This window comes from Grus americana, chromosome 9 (assembly GCF_028858705.1).
Source record: "Grus americana isolate bGruAme1 chromosome 9, bGruAme1.mat, whole genome shotgun sequence".
NCBI classification, from domain to species: Eukaryota; Metazoa; Chordata; class Aves; order Gruiformes; family Gruidae; genus Grus; species Grus americana.
This window is the reverse complement of record NC_072860.1, coordinates 11,648,639-11,667,290: the sequence shown is the minus strand read 5'-3', so window position 1 is coordinate 11,667,290 and position 18,652 is coordinate 11,648,639. Positions and strand designations below refer to the sequence as shown.

The window sequence follows — 18,652 nt, the reverse complement described above, 5'->3', positions numbered from 1 at the left end:
ATAGCTCCGTGAGCATGCACAATTCCAAAAGCAAATTTTGAATGAGTCCATATATTTACCTTCTTTCCTTTGGATAACTCCAACACTCTTAGTAGAGCAATCAATTCTGCTTTCTGGGCTGACGTATTCAATGGCAGTGCCTTTGCCTCCAGGATATTTCTTGCAGTTACCACTGCATATCCAGACCTTCGAGTGCTGCCTTGCACGAAACTGCTTCCATCCACATACAGCTCCAAGTCAGCTTCTTCAAGGGGATCATCTTTTAAATCAGGTCTACTAGAGTATACCTGTTCAAGAGTCTGTAAACAATTATGAGTTAATTCTCCTGATTCTACATTGCTCTTAGAAACATTGCAGGATTGGTTACAGTTGTTACCTTAAGTTCCACGTCATCTTGTTCTAGCAGCACCGCTTGATATTTTAACATTCGGCTAGGAGATAACTAATGACCCCCCTTTTGTTCCAATATCGTGATCATGGCATGGGGTACATACACAGTTATCTTTTGTCCTAGTGTAAGTTTTCGAGATTCCTGTATCAGCAATATCATCACGGCTACTGCTCTCAAACAGGTGGGCCATCCTTTACTCACATTATCCAGTTGCTTAGAAAAATATCCTACTGGCTGTTTCCAGGATGCTAATTTTTGAGTTAGGACTCATAATGCAATATGTAACCTTTCATGCACAAACAGTTCAAATGATTTTTCCAAATTAGGAAGCCCTAGTGCAGGTACGCTCAAAGATTCTTTTAATTTCTCAAAGGCTTTCTGACATTCCGGTGTCCAGATTAGTATTTGCTCTTCTCCTTCGACAGCCTCATATAAAGGTTTTGCTATTAACCCAAAATTCACAATCTAAAGGTGACGCCACCCAACCATGCCCAGAAAAGCCCGCAATTCTTTCTTTGAGTTTGGTTCAGGAATCTGACAAATTGCTTCCTTTCTTTCCTGCCCTACACCCTGTTGTCCTTAAGAAATAGTAAATCCTAGGTAAATTACTTCTTCCTTTGCAAGCTGGGCTTTCTTTCAGGACCCTTTGTATCCTGCTAGACCTAAGAAGTTCATTAATTCAATTGTGTTTTGTAATACTTTTTCCTTTGTTGCCAACAAAATGTCATCAACATATTGTACTAAACTTAAGTCTTTATGATCTTTCTTCCATTCCTCCAGCTCTTTTGCTAATTGATTTCCAAAAATAGTTGGGCTATTTTTAAAGCCTTGGGGCAACACAGTGCAGCACAACTGTGTTTTCTTTCCAGTGGTGGGATTTTCCCACTCAAAAGCAAGTATCTTTTGGCTTTCTGTAGCTAGCGGCAGGCAGAAGAAAGCATCTTTTAGATCCAGTACTGTGAACCACTTATCAGTTTCCTTCAAGGTTGTTAATAAAGTATAGGGATTTGCCACCACTGGATGCACATCTTGGACAATTTGATTTATTGCCCTTAAATCTTGTACCAGCCTATACTCTTCCAAGTGGGGTTTCTTCACGGGCAGGTTTGGAGTATTATATTCTGATTGACATTCCCTTAAAAGTCCATATTTTAAAAATTGTTCTACTACTGGCTCCAGTCCCTTTCTAGCTTCTAGTTTCACAGGCTACTGTTTTCGTCTTACCAGTTTGGCATCTGGTTATAGTTGAATTACCACAGGTTCTGCTGCCCTAGATCTTCCAGGTGTTCCTGATGCCCAAACCAAAGGAATCACAGCATCCTCGACTTCTTTGGGTATTTCTGGCAGTGGCATCTCCTTCTGCAACATAAACACTTGCACATCCAAGCTTTTATCTTGTATCATTACTTGAATTTTTCCTTTTTCAAAAGTTATCTGTGCATTTAATTTACTCAATGTATCTCGTCCCAGCAAAGGCATAGGGCAATCCAGTATATAAAAAAATTGATGGGTTAATACCCTTTCTCCAATTTTACACTTTATAGATTGGAAAAATGGCCTATTTTCCTTTTTCCCTGTGGCACCAATCACTGATGTTTTCTCCTTTGACAATTTCCCTTTACAAGTATTTAGTACTGAGTAAGTTGCTCCTGTATCTACTAAAAATTCCATGTCATTGTTCCCCATCTTTACTATAACCAGGGGCTCATCTACTAGGGAACGTTCTTCAGCCCCTGGTCTCCCTCAGTCTGAGTTCAGGGTGACGTAGCAGCATTGCTTCCCTCTCAGTTGAGGGCACTCTTTTTTCCAATGTCCTTTCTTTTTACAAAATGCACATTGATCCTTTTTCTAACTGGAACCTTGGGGGTCTGGGATTCCCTCTCCTAGGTCCCCCACACCCTTGTCCTTTAACCTTGCTTGTTTCTAAAGCTATCGTTGCAGCTAATAATTTTGTTTCTCTCGTCCTTTCTTTCTTTTTATGCTCCTCCTCCTCTTATTTCATCCCATTTTCCTTCCCTTCTACAAAACAACATTAGCTGCAATATAGTATTGTAATTTAAACTACCATTTTCCAGCCATTTCTCCTGATCATACAAAGTATACAATGGCCACCAATGATTACAATATTCAACAAGCTTTCTTCTAATTGAAAGACTCCAAACTTATTCCAATGTTTCAGAATACAACCTAGAGGTGAACATTTCGGGATCCCACCCTCCAGTGATTGTTGTATTCCCATTATTACTATACCTTTTTACCCAAGTTACCAATATAAACCAAAACCAAACCCAAAATTTGGACTCTGGACGTCCCCATACAAGCGTCCAAATTACCAGTAATTCAGGTGGGACTCTCACCCTCCTGGTGGGACTCCAACCCACAAACTAAATCTGAACTCCAGGTATCCCCGTAGTAGCGTGAGGATTTCCAAAGTGCGTGTTACCAAAACCAAGCAAAGCAAGTACAATACTCACAATGCAGCTGGCAGTTACCAATCGATTTCAGAAACCAATGTTATTCTCAGAAAGCTGTCTGGGACTCACCTGAGGAGAGGAATGGTCATGCTTCCCCCTGAAAATAACTCTGGTGTGTGCACTGGGAACCCCAATGATTCCTTCACTCTGCTGAGCCTTCAGAGAGCAGGTCCCATCAGGGTCACCAAAACTGTTACCGCTCAAACGGCAATAAAAACTTTCCAAACAGAAATACAGTTTAGAAAGCCAACATTGGTTTATTCAGCGCCGGGTGCACGGGGGATCTTTCCTCCTAACATGCACACCTAGCCTACAAACATACACATATTCATATTCTCAAAACACACAAAGTTACAATTACATCAGAGAGTTACTTCATTATGATTGGTGTAAAACTTTCTCGCTTTGCTTTTAAAGCTATAAAGAAATTCAGAGAGCATGCCCAGTGAGGGGTGGTCATACTGTGGAGGCGGGTAGCTTTTAGAATGCAGGTGTGTTTTGGTATTATAATGAGATTATAATGAGCAACGTTCAAAGGACATGATTTTAACAGAAAATGAAATATTACTTGGCTCGTGTACCAACCATGCAGTTTATCAGCTCCATGCTACCACCAGGCTCTCAAGTTCTCATTCCTAAAATGTTTTTCTTATTTCTTACTGGTTACCTGTTCGGTTGGGGCTGTACAGGGGCCATAGCAGCAAGACTGGTTACCAACAACAAATATAATGCAACCATTCAACCATTACCTTACTATTGTTAATAATCTCATCTCCTTGATCCCATCACCCTGGTTACGAAGACTATACGCAACCTATCCTGTCACCATGGTTAAAAAAACCCTTAAAAACATCAGTTACAGTGTCACATTGTATTGCAGCCTCCAGCTTGTGGTATATGGTTTCTTACAGGAAAAATCCTAGTTCTCCAGACTGATCATTCGGAGAGCAGAAGCAAAAGGAGATAGGGTGTGGAAGGAAAGACTCACATAAAGTCCCTAAAACTGTACTGACTTTTGTCTGAAAGTATTGCCACACCTTTTCATCCTAAGAAGGAAATACACAAGGGCAATCTGGTAGACTGGGAACTCTGCCAAGGACCAACCTTGTAGCAGTAAATATCTGGAAAAAGACTAGCAGGCTGAGAAAAAAAGTGACAAGACACTTTTGGTTTTATTTGGATCAGCTCGCCTTTGTCTTCAACATGGGCCTGAGCTGGACCAAGAGAATAAGTTGTCCCTCTAGTTACAGAAGACACCCTGGATGTGGGAGTTATGCTTAATAATATATAAATGAATGGACAGACATAGGCTTGGGGTCAATCCCACCTCAGTACTTACATTTTTTGAAACTGTTTGTCAAGTAAACAAGCAACATACAGAAAAGAAAGGATAGAATCAATCCCAGCCTCAAGAACTTGTAGTCAACTGCCCTGTGATACCATCCCTGCAAAGCAATGACAAGGGGACATGAAGCACAGCTGGGAATCCAGGGTGGGTGTTTCCAAAAGTGCATACCAGAACCAGCTACAGCCTTTCAACAAACCTGCTCTTGGAATGACTGTTTCAGCCTCTGAATTTAGCTGCATCAATTATATTTGTCTCTTCATTCCACTAGTGCCATTCCAAAACCCACGCTGTTGATGAACACTCACTTTTAAATTAGAGTTATTTTGGAAAAGAAAAAACCACACCCTTGATCATGAAGTAAATTCTCTGGCCAAACATTCACATTTAAGAAAGCATTCATATACCCAGACATTCAGGTTAGCAACGAACTCAGGTCAAATGCCTTCTGTCCAAAACCCTACTGCCTACTACATGACTTAGAAGCTACTTCTACTACTGAAACCTCAACCAATTGTTGGGCTGTAGAAAACAAGAGGCAGAAGGAAAAAAAAAAAAGTCTGATGATAGAACCTCAACAGTTTTGCCTTTCTAGAGCTAAAGTAAAGCACTTTTATACCTGATCCAGCTGACACGCCCTGAACTTCCATTTGTGCATGGATCTAGATGAAGTTGCCCCAAGGATACAGACTAAATTACTTGAGTGCTGACAGTTTTCCCAGGCTTTCCCACAATTCCTTCTGTGCCTCTGTATGGCTAGACAAATTCTTCCATTATTTGCTGGAACAGAAAACAGTTGTTCTTAGTTATTCCTATACATGATTTACAGACCTTCATTCTTAATTGTCACACTCAGATAAACAGGCCATTAAAATTACTATCTAAGTGGTCTAAGAAGCAAATTCAAACCCCTGCTATTCCTGTTTAGATGGGGGTGTTTTTTAGCACTACTGAATTAAAAGCAGAGCAGCATTTGAAGACAATTCCTCTTCTGAAAGGCAAATACTGAAATTCTACAAAAATAGCAAATATCTGAGCATTACAAAATGTATTCTGATGTACTGCACTGTATGAATGTTTTATAAATCTGCATTATGAAAAAGCACAGCCTTGCCTAAACTGAAGAATCACAGACCTGTATTAAGATATATTGAGGTGCTGTATATGCTTTTTTTGAAACACTTCTAACAGCCACTTACAGTCTAGTACTCGATAAACTATAGAATCTTTAAGGATTAGAACACCTAGTATTAATTGTAAACAAATGGCAAAAATAATTTCTTTAAAAACTGTAAATTAATTCATAGAATCTGAAGCAATGCCTTTATAGATATTTGCACTCACCTTTACAGGTTGTATTTCTGTATTTTCTGTGTAACATGACGCTCAAAATAGCTGGCAATAACAAGTGGCTTTGTCTTGCTTTTTCTCCTAATAGTGCTTTAATTACTGATGAGCATGGTCTGTCCCTCTAATTATACCTACTAAGACCCTATTTGCTTTCTAACCTGCTGCCAGACACTATGTGAAAGGTTTCAAATTTCTGTCTCCTATCACTCCTGGCTAATTTACCTGATTAGTGAATTTAGGCATTATATTTTTACTCTGTTCTTACCAATTTTATTTTTCTCCGTACTAAATGGCACAACTTGCTTGACACCTACACTTTTCTTGTGCTTCCCTCATATTGATCAGCACTTCCATGTTCACATCACCTATTTCTTCTGCTCCAGTTTTAAGGGGCAGAACTTTTCATTTAAAGAGTAATGAAGATTTTATATGGAAAGAGGCTCCTTTTTCACTTAGTCATATAAAATCTTGGTGAGAGATATAGACATTTTAGCCAAATTATTCTTATTATTACTAGACAGTAGGCAAGACAGGCAATAAGAATTAGGTTAAAAAAAAGTTTCTCAGAGCAGTCAACATAAAATCTATTCTTTGCAAAAGAAAGTTCAGCCATTTTACATCTTAGAAGTATATCAGCAGACAATTTCCTTTTTTAAATTCCTGATTAAACTTCTGAAACATATGACTTTTAAGCAGGATCAGTTTTGCTGACATGGTCTCTGCCCAATAATTGCTTCCCTCGCCCCGGCCCCCAGTAAAGTTTGAGTAGGGACTATTTGGCTATTTTGAAGAACAGACAAGGTAACACACATTTCTCATTATTAAAAACATTAAGAAATCAATTTTGAGTAATACAAGTACCCGTCCAGGTTTCAGCTGCGATAGAGTTAATTTTCTTCCTAGCAGCTGGCATAGTGCTGTGTTTTGGATTTAGGATGAGAATAACATTGATAACACACTGATGTTTTCAGTTGTTGCCAAGCAGTCAAGGACTTTTCAGCTTCTCATACTGCCCTGCCAACAAGAAGGTGGCGGGTGCACAAGAAGCTGGGAGGGGACACAGCCAGGATAGCTGACCCAAACTGGTCAAAGGGATATTCCATACCATATTACATCATGCTCAGCATGGGAGGTGGGCTGGGAACTGGCATGGCTCAGGAACTAGCTGAGCATTGGCTTTGGGTGGAAAGCAATTATGCTGTGCACCACTTGTTTTGTGTATTCTTTTATCATTATTATTATTCTCTTCCTTTTCTGTCACATTAAACTGTGTTTATCTCAACCCACAAGTTCTACCTTTTTTTTCTTTCCAATTCTCTCCCTCATCCTACTGGGGGGATAGTGAGTGAACAGCTCTGTAGTGTTTTAGCTGCCTGCTGGGTTAAACCACAACATACCAGAACAAGCAGGGATAGGAAGCCGAAGTATGTCAGCAGAAGAGAAAATGTTTTGGAAGTTCCAAGAAAACTGTTTAGCATTTTGTAAAATCAAATGTCATATAATAGGACAGAGAAATCTCACTTCCTAAAACCCACATGTATAGATGACACTCTCACAGCTCCAAACAGTCTAACAAACGTAGAATCAAAGCACAAAAAACCACATTTGTCACGACCCAACCTGGATAATCCAGGGAACCATAGCAGTTTCATAATTCCCTTGGGCTAAATTAAGGTGAAACACCAAATGATCGATTACACGTTTTATTTACGGTAGAAGCAAGCTGAACTTTGAAAGTGCAATGGTAGGCGGTGTGGCCTCTTATTGAAATGTTTATAAGAAGAAAAGGAAAGAGAAGAAAGAGGGAAAAGGAAAATAGAGAAAGATATCACCACCCTTGGATCCCACGATGATGGACATGGCAATCCTCCGGTGATGGGCACATGCAACAGGCTCCTTGGTCTCGTGTCTTTTATAGTCCTCTCAATCATGCCAGTCACGCCCGTTGAGGACTAATGTGGCTCTTGTTCCAGAACGTTCTTGGTCTTAAGGGTTCTGTCGGGTGGTTGCGAGGGTTCTGTCGGGTGGTTGTGAGTCCCTTCCTTAAATGAACTCTGACCTTTGGCCATATATAGTGATCAGAATACGGAGCTGCGCATCCTCCAACACGCCCTCCATGTCCTGTACTAACCAACTTTTCCTTTGTGGTTTATTATCCCAATGCAGACAGGAACTGTTTCCCACCACAATGTTTGAGACATTAACACACATTAACCCTTTCAGTCTCTCCCACCATTTCAAGCTTACATGTTCAAGGTCAGCTATCCATTAAGCTGCTAAGTGTGGGCTGCTCTTTGAGGCCAGCAGATCTGCTCAAACCATTTCTCCCAGCCAGTCCAGGTGTGAAGCTCGCTCCTTCCTTTTTCACCTGCACCTGAGAAATGAGAGGGGAGTTCTAAGCCTCTGTCTTCCAACTGTTAACCTGATATATGTAACCAAAACCCAAGAGCATTAACTATGATCCCCAGATGACTGATCTTTTCCTCCAATGGTATAAACTGAGATTTATCTACTACCACTCTCTTACAATGCCATCATTTCCATGGTTAAGGACTATTTATATTCCCAACTAGACAGGTACCTCATTTTAAGAAAACTGTTCTGCAATGCAGGTCTCTGAAGTCTGAACTAGTTCAGCTGGAATGGAGGTCAGTGTAAATGAAGCCCTGTTTAAAAAGCTTTCAGTCCTAGAACACTTATGATACTACATCATTTCTTTCGCACAAACTCCACAGCCTTCCGTGTTTCAGATTTGAAACTGTTCTTCTGATGGTATGAATCAGTCAGGAAGAGAAATGGACATACTAACAGAAGTTGTATCCCATTAAGTCCTTAGGAATTTCAATGAAATTTTAGGAGGAAAACTAGTAAGCAATGGTAGTGCTTTGTTAGGGTGCAGTTGTACAAAAGGCTCTATTAACAATAATAATACACTTTTACAGCATGTTTTATCCAACAATCTCAGAGATCATTACAAACATTAATTGAGCCTAACTATAGCCTGTGATAAATTAGCATTATTATGCTAATTTTATGGATGGAAAGAGAAAAAGACAGAGAGGTTAAGTGATTCGCTCAGGAACAGAACCCAGAACCACGTGCACAAGTGGGTTATCCCAACCAAGAACAACAGCTGTCAGACAAATGGAAGTGGGATGTCAGATAGAAACATAAAAGGCTTCCAAAACCGTGATGTAATTACTCTGAGGAAGTGCTCAGACAAGGAAATAGTGTTACTGGGGACTAACAGCACGTAAATTCCTATCATTTGTTCCTTTATTTTGTAATTCTTGTTGGACCTTTGCAGGATCATTCATAAGCACCAAGAATTTCCTACTGGCTATGTTCTTTTATTCAGGTGCAAATCTAAAAGTGAAGGATATTTTAAGTAATGGCCAATAGGCCTGAATCAGTCATCTGTGTTGTACAAGTTGTACAACATTTTCATCTTTACTGAGCATCAGGGACTCTATTACAGACAAAAATAATCCTTAGTCTTTCTTCCGCCCTTGATACCACTCATCACTTGCTCCTTGCTTACACTGGCAGTTGTTTCACATGCCTGCTTGGTTTTACTGCCCTTTCAATGATTCCTAATATGTTCAGGATATTTGATAAATTCTGGAACTTCAGAAGTTTCTAGAATACCACAATCTTTATGCAAATATATCTTGTTAGTGCCAAAGCAAATAATTAAAATTAAGTTCTTAACAGACTCCTCAATATTAATGGCAGAAGAAAGCAAATGTTCTCTCATAAATATGAGAGTAATGAGTAACAAATAATTTATGAAATTCAGTAAAATACTGAAGAAATTATTGACGATTACATTTTCTCTCTTCATTCGTAATCTTAAAGGTTTCTTACATGCTTATATTGAAGATACCTTTTATTTGTTCTTTATCAGTTCTTATGAAAACTTTCCCTCCTTCCTCATTTAATAAAAATTAAGTTAGCATAACATAAAAGCTGGATACTAAAGACGTGAAGCAGATCCAGAGTAATCAACTGCAGCACAAGCTTCCTCAGCATGCCTAAATCCAGATCCAGAGAGAACATTTTAATGATCAAGAGCATGGCTTAGTCTCCTTTTCCAGCTAATTGCTCTCTTCCCTGCTACAAGTAAGGTCAATGGTGAGAGCCTTTTCTTGGAGATTGCACTTAGTGGGTTAAAGATTTCAGAAATCAACATCTTCTGAACACTCCTGGTTCAGATACACATCAATCACAACATTACTTCCATGCTGATTCTGACAGATGATGACATTTTAAAAGAACAATAGAAATACCAGGCAGTAGAAAAACCCCAAACAACCAATCAGTACTAAACAGGCTGATCCTCACACAACCTAGTTGGCAGTGTCAAGCACAGAACACTTAAGTTTTGACCCCCTCCTCATTCAATAGGAACTGAAAGTAAACCCTGTGCCCAGCACCTTTGAGTCTAGATGAATATGTTTGCTGCTTTGTTTACTTAGGTAAGAAAGGCCTAAACAACCACAGCTATATCTACACCGCCAGTTGCAGGATGTAACTGCAGCACACCTACATGCCTGAGCTAGTTCGGGTAGCGACACAAAGGAAGACATGCCATTGCTCACTTCCGCCTGGGCCAATCACACAAATTCCCAGGATCCCAGACAGACCTGATGTGATCACAGTAAAACCCCTAACCTTGGTGATCTTTCCACCAAACTTCCACAAACACTTGAGGGTGAAGCTGTGTCAGCTGCTCTTCTCAACATTAGGTGCTTGTTCCTGCCCTGGGTAAACCTTTTTTTCCCCTGAGCCAACCTCATTGATTCAGAACTTAATTGCTTTTGTTTGTTCACCACCTTGCTGCACAAACTTGTGCTGGCACAAGTACTTGTAGCTGGGGGAAAAAACAGGACTACTTCTTTTGGGAAGCAGCTCCTGGAAGAATTAACAGCTTCATTGTTACCACCACCTCTTAACACAGTCTTGTTACTATTTTAGAGTGGTAGGAACTGGTGAGAGACCACACTGCTACCAGCGCCTAGTCCTTGTCAGGGAACAGCAAGGGCTGGCTGCTCCCTAGGGGACAGGGAAATCTATCACACCAAGCAGAGCAGAGGCCTCACCAGACACCATCCTCCTGCCCCAAAAGGCGGGAGCAGGGTAGCCAGGGTCAAACCAGATCATCAGGCAAGTTCATGGCAATGAGGCAGGTCCAAAGTCAGGCTGAGAAGTCACTCTGCAGGTCAGGGTCAGACACAGCCCTGTGATTGCCAGGCAGGTCTGTGGTACCAGAGCAGGGCTGAGGTCAAGCCAGTCTACAGGTCAGGATGAGGCCCAGCTTCACAACCGCCAGGCAGGTCCACAGTAACAGGAGAGGGCCAAGGTCAGGCTGGGAAGTCAGTCCACAGGGCTGGACAGTCCACAATGACCTAGATCAACAGGACCCACAGACATGACTACAGCAGAAATAGGTACACCTGAACTTAAATAGAGCCCGTGGGCCCATGGGCAAGGGTGTGGGGAGGCCCCAGTTGGAGCCATTAAAGGCTGATTACTGCTTTCAGGACCCTGACAGTCCCACTCCCCTTTTCCTCTGTTCCTCCCACTCTCCTTATGCTAGCCTTAGTGCTTGTGAGGCTGCATGTTGAGTCAGACCAGTTCACCAGTTCAACCAACAACTAACCCTCTTTTGGTAAGGTCATTTCTCATTATATGAGCGAGCTCATCCATCTCACCACACCGCTGTATGAACACTAGAACCAGGGCTACAGAGGTAGTTGGAGCATGTGGCTCAGGGTTAAGAATCAATGGATGGTGGCAGATGTGGTGGCAATGTGGTCTAAGCAGGGTCTATGCCACTTCTGAAACTACACCCAGAGTTTTCTGGAATAACTTGGATATGAATTTTCATACTGCAATTACCTCCTAATTTCAGAGCAGGTATATTGCAAGTGTCACTGCTCACAGACATCATTGTAGAATTGATTCTGTAAGTTAAGTTCACTTTTCAATTTATATAGCTCTGCTAGATGATCTACAGACAGCTGGACTAGATGATTGTTGTAGGTCCCTTCCAACTGAAATATTCTATTCTACTCTCTTCTGCTGTACAGACACCACTGCGGATATACTTACATTTGCCTAAAAGTGTCAGAGAACACTCACTGTCTCAAAGAGCATAGTCTGTAGAAGAAACATTAAAAAAAGGAGAACCAGGCATGAGGAAGAAGAAAAGGAAAAGGAAACAATGTTGTTTTGTTTTTTTTAAATCAGAGCTTGCTTTTTCTTTCCACACCCTGTGTAATAGCCCAGCAACGGAATGCAAATTAACAGTCATGTTTTTTTAAACAATAGCCTTTGTGTTCCAAACCACACTGACAAAGCAGAACAATCCAAACAAAACATGCTCACAAAATCTTTTGCCTGCAATGTGCTAACCAGCTTTGCTGGAAACATCTAACGCCGTGAGTGAATCTGTTTTGGAAAGTAATCATGTAAGTTCAACTTCTCTTTACTCAGAATCTATTTCCTTCTTTCTCAAGCTGATTTTCAATCTGTTACATCACTGCAAATTCAGTGAAGTCAATATGGTCCTACTATACGTGCTACTGAAGCTCTAGGCCTAGGAAGCCAGGCTGAACATAAACCAGTAAGGGCCTAACTTGATTTCCAGGATCTCTTTTATCAATGAAGAATACACTGAAAAGCAGACTGCTTCACTGTCAGAGACCACACTACTCACTGTGCTTGCAAATACAGAAAACAAGATGTATCACCAAAAGCTATCAACTTTTGATTTGAAGACACTGAGAGAGAATACCTATGATATATATTATGCCAGCTGTACTTCAGAGTAGAAACACTAAAAGGTAAAAAATATATATAAAAGCATGTTTTCTCCTGAAATATCTAAAATTTGGAAAACTAATCCCATTATTGCAGTTACTGCTGGCAGATGTCACCTCCTGTGGAAGAGAACATCTTTGCTGGTCTTTTAAACTGCTGCCTAACCTCCACCCTATTTAGACCCAAGGACTGTTTTCAATCAGCATGTGTAAAATCTCCCAATCTATCTTTACATGTGGGCAAAACCACATTGCCTGAGAGAGCTTCCTGGAACTAGTGTTGAAAAGCTTTGCAGGACAGTAGAACATTTGTAGTGAAGGCAAGTCCAAAGATACACTCCAAGGTGTTCCTATCTACATTCTCTGAAATGATAATCCATCAACAGCTGTCATCACTCTGAAGTCATGTGTATAAATGATCAGAAGATATCCTCTCCATTAACAATGGAGAATATATGAATATATCATAACCAGCAATGACAATCATAGTCCACTGAAGGAAAAAGGATCAGAACAAGGACAATCGGTCTCTATGTCTCTTTTTTTCTACATGGCATATAGTTTTCAGACATTTCAAGACTGTGGTTACTCACTGTAGGAAAGCAAGTTGGCTGCTTCTGCTGTTTCAGCTTCTCTGCTGCTATAAAAGGGACCAATGTCCGGACAAATGCAGAGGAAAAGCAACGACAAAATAGCTAAAGCATAAACCCCAAAAAAGCAAAAGTAGCAATTTTAGAAGTCTCATATGGGATAAGGGGGAAAAGTCAGAAATTAGTTACATCCCTCATTAGCTTTTACCTACTTGACAAAAGTTCCACTGGCATTACCACTTACTTTCATTAGGAGGAGCTCTATTGGAAAAAAGGATTTGATGCTTCTGGAATGTTTGAAATATAACTTGTTAAATATAACTTGCTGAACATATTTGTTTGAAAAGGTCTGTGGTTGCCTTAGCTTGTGGTCTATAATCACCTTAGGAATGATTAAACTATACAAAAAAAATCTAGTATTACCTAAAAGTTTATCAACTGGAATTTAATTTAACTGCAAACTCTGCCTTTAAATTACTATGGTTACAACAGCCACCATAAATCTGCAGTAGTCACTGAACTTAGGACCATCTGCTCCTAGGGCTATAACCCTGAAGAAGCCATGGAAAGGGAAAAATGAGAACTGCTTCCTGGTATCTAGGACATAAAAGACTCTTTGCCAGGGCAACAAGCGCTTGTGAACAAGACACGCAGAAGAGAGACCCCCCTCAATCACTCTACTCATGTTACCAAAATTCTGTAGAGATGACAGTTTCCACCACTATTCAGGTTTCAGTTTGCAGTTATTCTAAATCTGGTACAGTCTTTGCAATGCAGTTAAGTGATACTCAGAACGGACCGCTTCATACCGTGTTACTCTAATCTTCAAACGGACAGCGCTTTTTTCCATCTATCAGTTTGGACTTTCCCCACCTCCCTGTAGCAGGACTCTTCTCACCTTCTTTCTCCTCCCCTGTTGCAACACTATGCTAACAGGATGAAATAAGAAAAGCAGCGGGATTTCAATTTATTTATGTTGAAAAAATATTAATAATTAAACCCCACATATTTGTTGTTTTATTTTCTAGTATTTAGCATAATTTTTAACTTCCATTGCTAATGTGGACCTATGGTATCATTATAGAGTTTGTTTTCATATTTTTACATAGCATTTCAGTGCTGCTAAAATGCGTACATCTCTGGAAGACATGTATAGCGGGTGTGAATGTACACTTCAGAGTGCATGTGTTGTTTCTGATGTCCTGTGATGTTTCCTACACTGAACTCTAGGTTGAAACAAGCACTTATGAAAGCGCAGTCCCAGGGCAGTCTGAATGACTCCCCACAGCAGCCCAGCCCAGCGCCCTCCAGGGTGCCTGTACAGGGGCACTGGCGAGGAGCGCTGAGCTGGCAGCATCAGGCAGGTGCCTGCCAGGCACCAGGCAGTGCTAGCCTCCAAGCAGGGCTCAGCTTACACACAAACCTCAGGCCATTTTTTTCCAAGTCATTACTTGGATACCATTCTCCCTTTACGCTAGACTGTGAGGCAAGAAACTTTTTTCCCCATCATACCTAAAATTCAGGGCTCATTCTGACTGGCAAAGTGGAGCTCATTATCAGCTGGTTTTACTTTTAATTCCTGTGCAAATGGTGCTGTACTTACGGTGATATTAAGCTAAAATAAATGCCAAGCTGCAAACAGCTTATCTGCTGCCTGATCGCAGAAGAAATTGGCAAGTGGTTGGGCTCATACTTCCTCATTTTTTTTGTACTCTAGGTTTCAGTGGAGGATCTCATTGGTTCATCTAAACTCACTGCTAAATAAGCAGTTTTCTTCTCTTTTTCATCTGCTTGTTAGATCTGCAAAAATAAGATCACATATACAAGGCCACTGCTTTCAAATTTAAATGCTACAAGTTAAGCATATAAATATGTAATGAATCATACAGTAATGCAGCAGTTCCTGAAATTTTATCCTGAAGTACAGTGAAACTTTTTTTCCTCATCACAGAATCATGAGATAGGATTCTGGTATCCTATTATTAGGAAAAATATTAGCTTTTATTTTAAAATTTGTTTACTGAAAAATATTTTTTACTTTTCACAGGTATATATCAAAGCTAAAAGCAAGCATATACTAAAAGGTTAAAAAATAAAAGGCAAGCGAACACCAGATTTGCTTTCCTTTAGTTTACAACCATTTTAGAGCTGATGATTCATTTTCTGGTGTACATACTCATGAACGGGTCTCTTAGGGTTGACAATGCGGGAAAAATTTTCAACAAAAATTGGTCTACTCTTTCAAATTTCTATGTCTAGGTAGCCTCCCTAAAAATAAAAGCCCAAAGGTTTTATTAGCTTTACCTTACTCCAAAAGGCAACCTCCAGACTTTTCAGGGGATACAGTGAATGTGGGGAAGCAAGAGGTAAAAAATGTGCACGTCCTTCCCTCAAGTGCAGACACTTTTAGAGGACAAGAACAGTATATCAGCCTTGTTAGATCAAGAAGTCCTTGCTTCAAATAAATAAATACATACATACATACATACATAAAGAAATAGGATTTGTATTCCTAATTTTGTATTTCAGAGTTCAACAGTAAGAGGGAGAAATTCCAAAAAAATAGTAGTTTACTAAAATCTTAATAAAACTTCATTGTTCTAAATGTAATGAAGAAATATAAAATTGTGTACATCTTTTCAAATACTAAAACCAAGTCCGATACTTGATTCTGCAAGATGATTTTGCATTTGGAAAGGCTGTGATCCCAACTTACTCTACTGCTTTTATTTTCCTATCTAACAATAGTTACCTGCAGCTGATTCTATAATCATAACTTTTACTACAGCCCAGTGAAAGTAGGCTTCCATTTCTTCTAAAAGAAATCCTGGTTTAGATCTCCTTTGGCAAACCTGTAGCATGTTCACATGCCAACTCATACAGTCTTCTGCTTGATCTTGTTTCATAGTAAGCTTCATAGTAGTATGGCCATAATAATGAGGATCTAAAAATTGTTAAAGTCAAACAGTTTAACTTCGTTAAGTTCCAGGCAGTGTCATAAAAACACTTTGTGCACGAGTTTCCAAGACATTCTTTTTTGTTTTACAGTGCTGATGATCGTACTTTCTTAGAAGGTGAAAGAGCTAGACTTTTACCTCTAGGATCAGTCACCCAACTCAGTAAACTAAATAGCTGCTATGTCGTTACTGTTTGCCATGTAGTGAGTAAGTGCATCAGATCTTTGCCTGTTGAATAGCTTGGTTTGCAGCTCTTTGTCTCGCTGACCATAAACCACAGGGTTAAAGCATAGTGCAAACAACAAAACAAGAAAGGCTGATAAATGTAAAATAGTGTAATCCGGGTGTCTTCTAACAGCTGTTATGAGAAGTGGCAGAAGATGCAAACTCATTTGCAGTCCACGAATAATGACAGTTTTTCTGGCCTTTTTATTTGAGCTATTTAAATGGCCGGCATGTTGTCCTTCTCTGCAGAAGAGGCAGTAGCTAATTACAATGATGATTATAAGAATTACAATTAAAACAATTCCAGCTGTTCTGGCAAAAGTAGCTCCAAGCACAGTTGGCCAAGGAGGTTCTGTTTTGAATATAGCTTCCGGTCTTTCTTTTAATGCCTTCTATTTGTAATAGGCAGATAGCTTTAAACTTTGTTATAATTCAAGCACAAATGATGACTTGGTGTTTCACTGAGTGCACCAGTGGTAAATATTGCAAAGGCCAGCATATGCAGCAAGACACTGGTTACGTGGCATCAAATTAAAAGCTCTTCTCCCACTTGCTGCTTGTACTCCAAAGGTTACCCAGATTACAAATTGTGGAGTTCTTACATCAAGCACTTTTACTGTATAACAGACAGCACGCAGGTCACAGAAGAGGGAACAACAGAGGAGGTGATGGCACAGGAGAACATATTGAACTTCTTTCTTCATTTGAAAGTATTTTCAAACTACCTCTGGTATTAGCAACCTAACTGAAGTAAGAAAAATTAAATCAACTGTATAAAGAGATGTTTTTACTACATTTTCTATATACTGTGATACTGAGCATTTTCCTTCTGATGTTTTACTGAACATATTCATGATCTTCAAAGCCAGCTCCCAAGTCCTGTCAAAAAAACCCACAACAAAGCCCCCAAAGATGTCATAATTTGTACAGTGAGCTTGATGCTATTTTTCCACACAACCACAAGCACATGCAGCAGCTATTCACCGTGAGAGCTTTGTCTGCACACATTTGTTAGCTGATTTTACTGTAACCTTTACATGTGATATATTGGTTTTCATGATTGAAAGAACATCATACCAGAACGTGTAAAGCATATCCTTAACTGTCTCCTTTTGATGGCCACTTAGCAGAAAGATTAATATAGGGAGTATCCTCATCAGAAAAAGCACCATTTTTGATAGCTAGATTGATTTGTTTGATGCTATTTCATAGGGCAAAGCAAGGAACAAACGAAAAAAACCCAGAATAAGCCGCTGACTGAGCCTTCTTGATGCTCCCTCAATTGGCAGATGGGTAGTGCAGGGAAATAAACTTGCAATGTGATAACTTTAATGGCTAAAATATTTCAGCCTCCAAACCATGACTCTAGAATCCTTTACAAGTAACTGCATTTCCTAGAAAAATAAGGTACATTCGTGATAGCATCTATCTGGCACTTAGTATGACATAATCTGCCCTGAATGTTTGCTTTCAAATATCCAAACAGATGACAGTTCTGAACAGTATTTGTGATAAAATTTTTGTCAGCAGGATATGATTTTTCATTTAAAGACAAATTGGCTTTGCTAATTGTCACTAGCACTTGGCTTTACTTACCAACTTAAAAAAACCCGCACATATTAAAAATATATAAATATAAATGTTATGTGCACAAAGCCTTTGAAACTCTTCTGTTGTAAGTACCAGTCCTCCACTGAAGTTTAGCTGTCTCAGGGTCTTGTATTTCTGATATTTCAATGCCTCCCCAACCTCTCATATTTTCTTAATTTCATTTAAACGTAGAATCTTTTAAATGCAGTCTTAAATGCTGGGTTTACTTGAGATAACTTGCAATTTATTTTGTGTTTGATTTTCAGGCATCTTTAATAGATGCTCTCTGCATTTAACCAAAGTACACATTACTGAGAAGACTGAATTTAATACCTGGGAACAGAGACAAGCACTCAGAAAAAGATATTTCAGTGGCAAGGAGGATACTGTAAATGATCTGAGGAGTCTCAGCTTTTTCTGTGTGACCATCAGTTAAGAAAGTAGGTATGTACACAAATACTACAGTTTAAGCATTTCCAAAGTAGTTAGGTAATTTCTAGAGTATAGGTCCTGTTTTCAAAAGTCATATAATAACTTGGATGCAAACTTTCATTTTGCTCATGGCTAATTGTCGCTCAACTGTTAGCCATACGCTTACCACAGACAAGCAGGTTTCCAGGCTAATGTGTCCGCTTCTGAGAACACAGTGGCCTAATTTTTATTACATCTACAACCAGCCTGTGATTGGTTTTTAGATAACAGCAGGCTATAAACACAGGTACTATGTATAGTTTCTGACTTGACAAAACTGTATAGACTGTATAGCTAGATTTTACATAATTCACCTATAGTTATCTTCTTCAAGAATACTTCTGAATACAGATAGGATATGGATGGGGCACAGTCAGCATGTCCGTACTGAGTCTGCATGGTTCAAAAAAGTGACATACAGTCTCCATAGATACA

At 39.6% G+C, this 18,652-nt stretch overlaps 1 protein-coding gene across 1 annotated transcript in view; it reads right to left on the bottom strand.

Moving 5' to 3' along the window:
* ZBTB38 (zinc finger and BTB domain containing 38) overlaps nucleotides 1–18,652 on the bottom strand; it is a 59,967-nt gene that overhangs the window by 30,596 nt on the left and 10,719 nt on the right. Inside the window, exon 4 of the mRNA XM_054834738.1 lies at nucleotides 7,808–7,934. The gene's annotated coding sequence lies outside the window, so the exon portion shown is untranslated. The remainder of the gene's footprint in view (nucleotides 1–7,807; nucleotides 7,935–18,652) is intronic.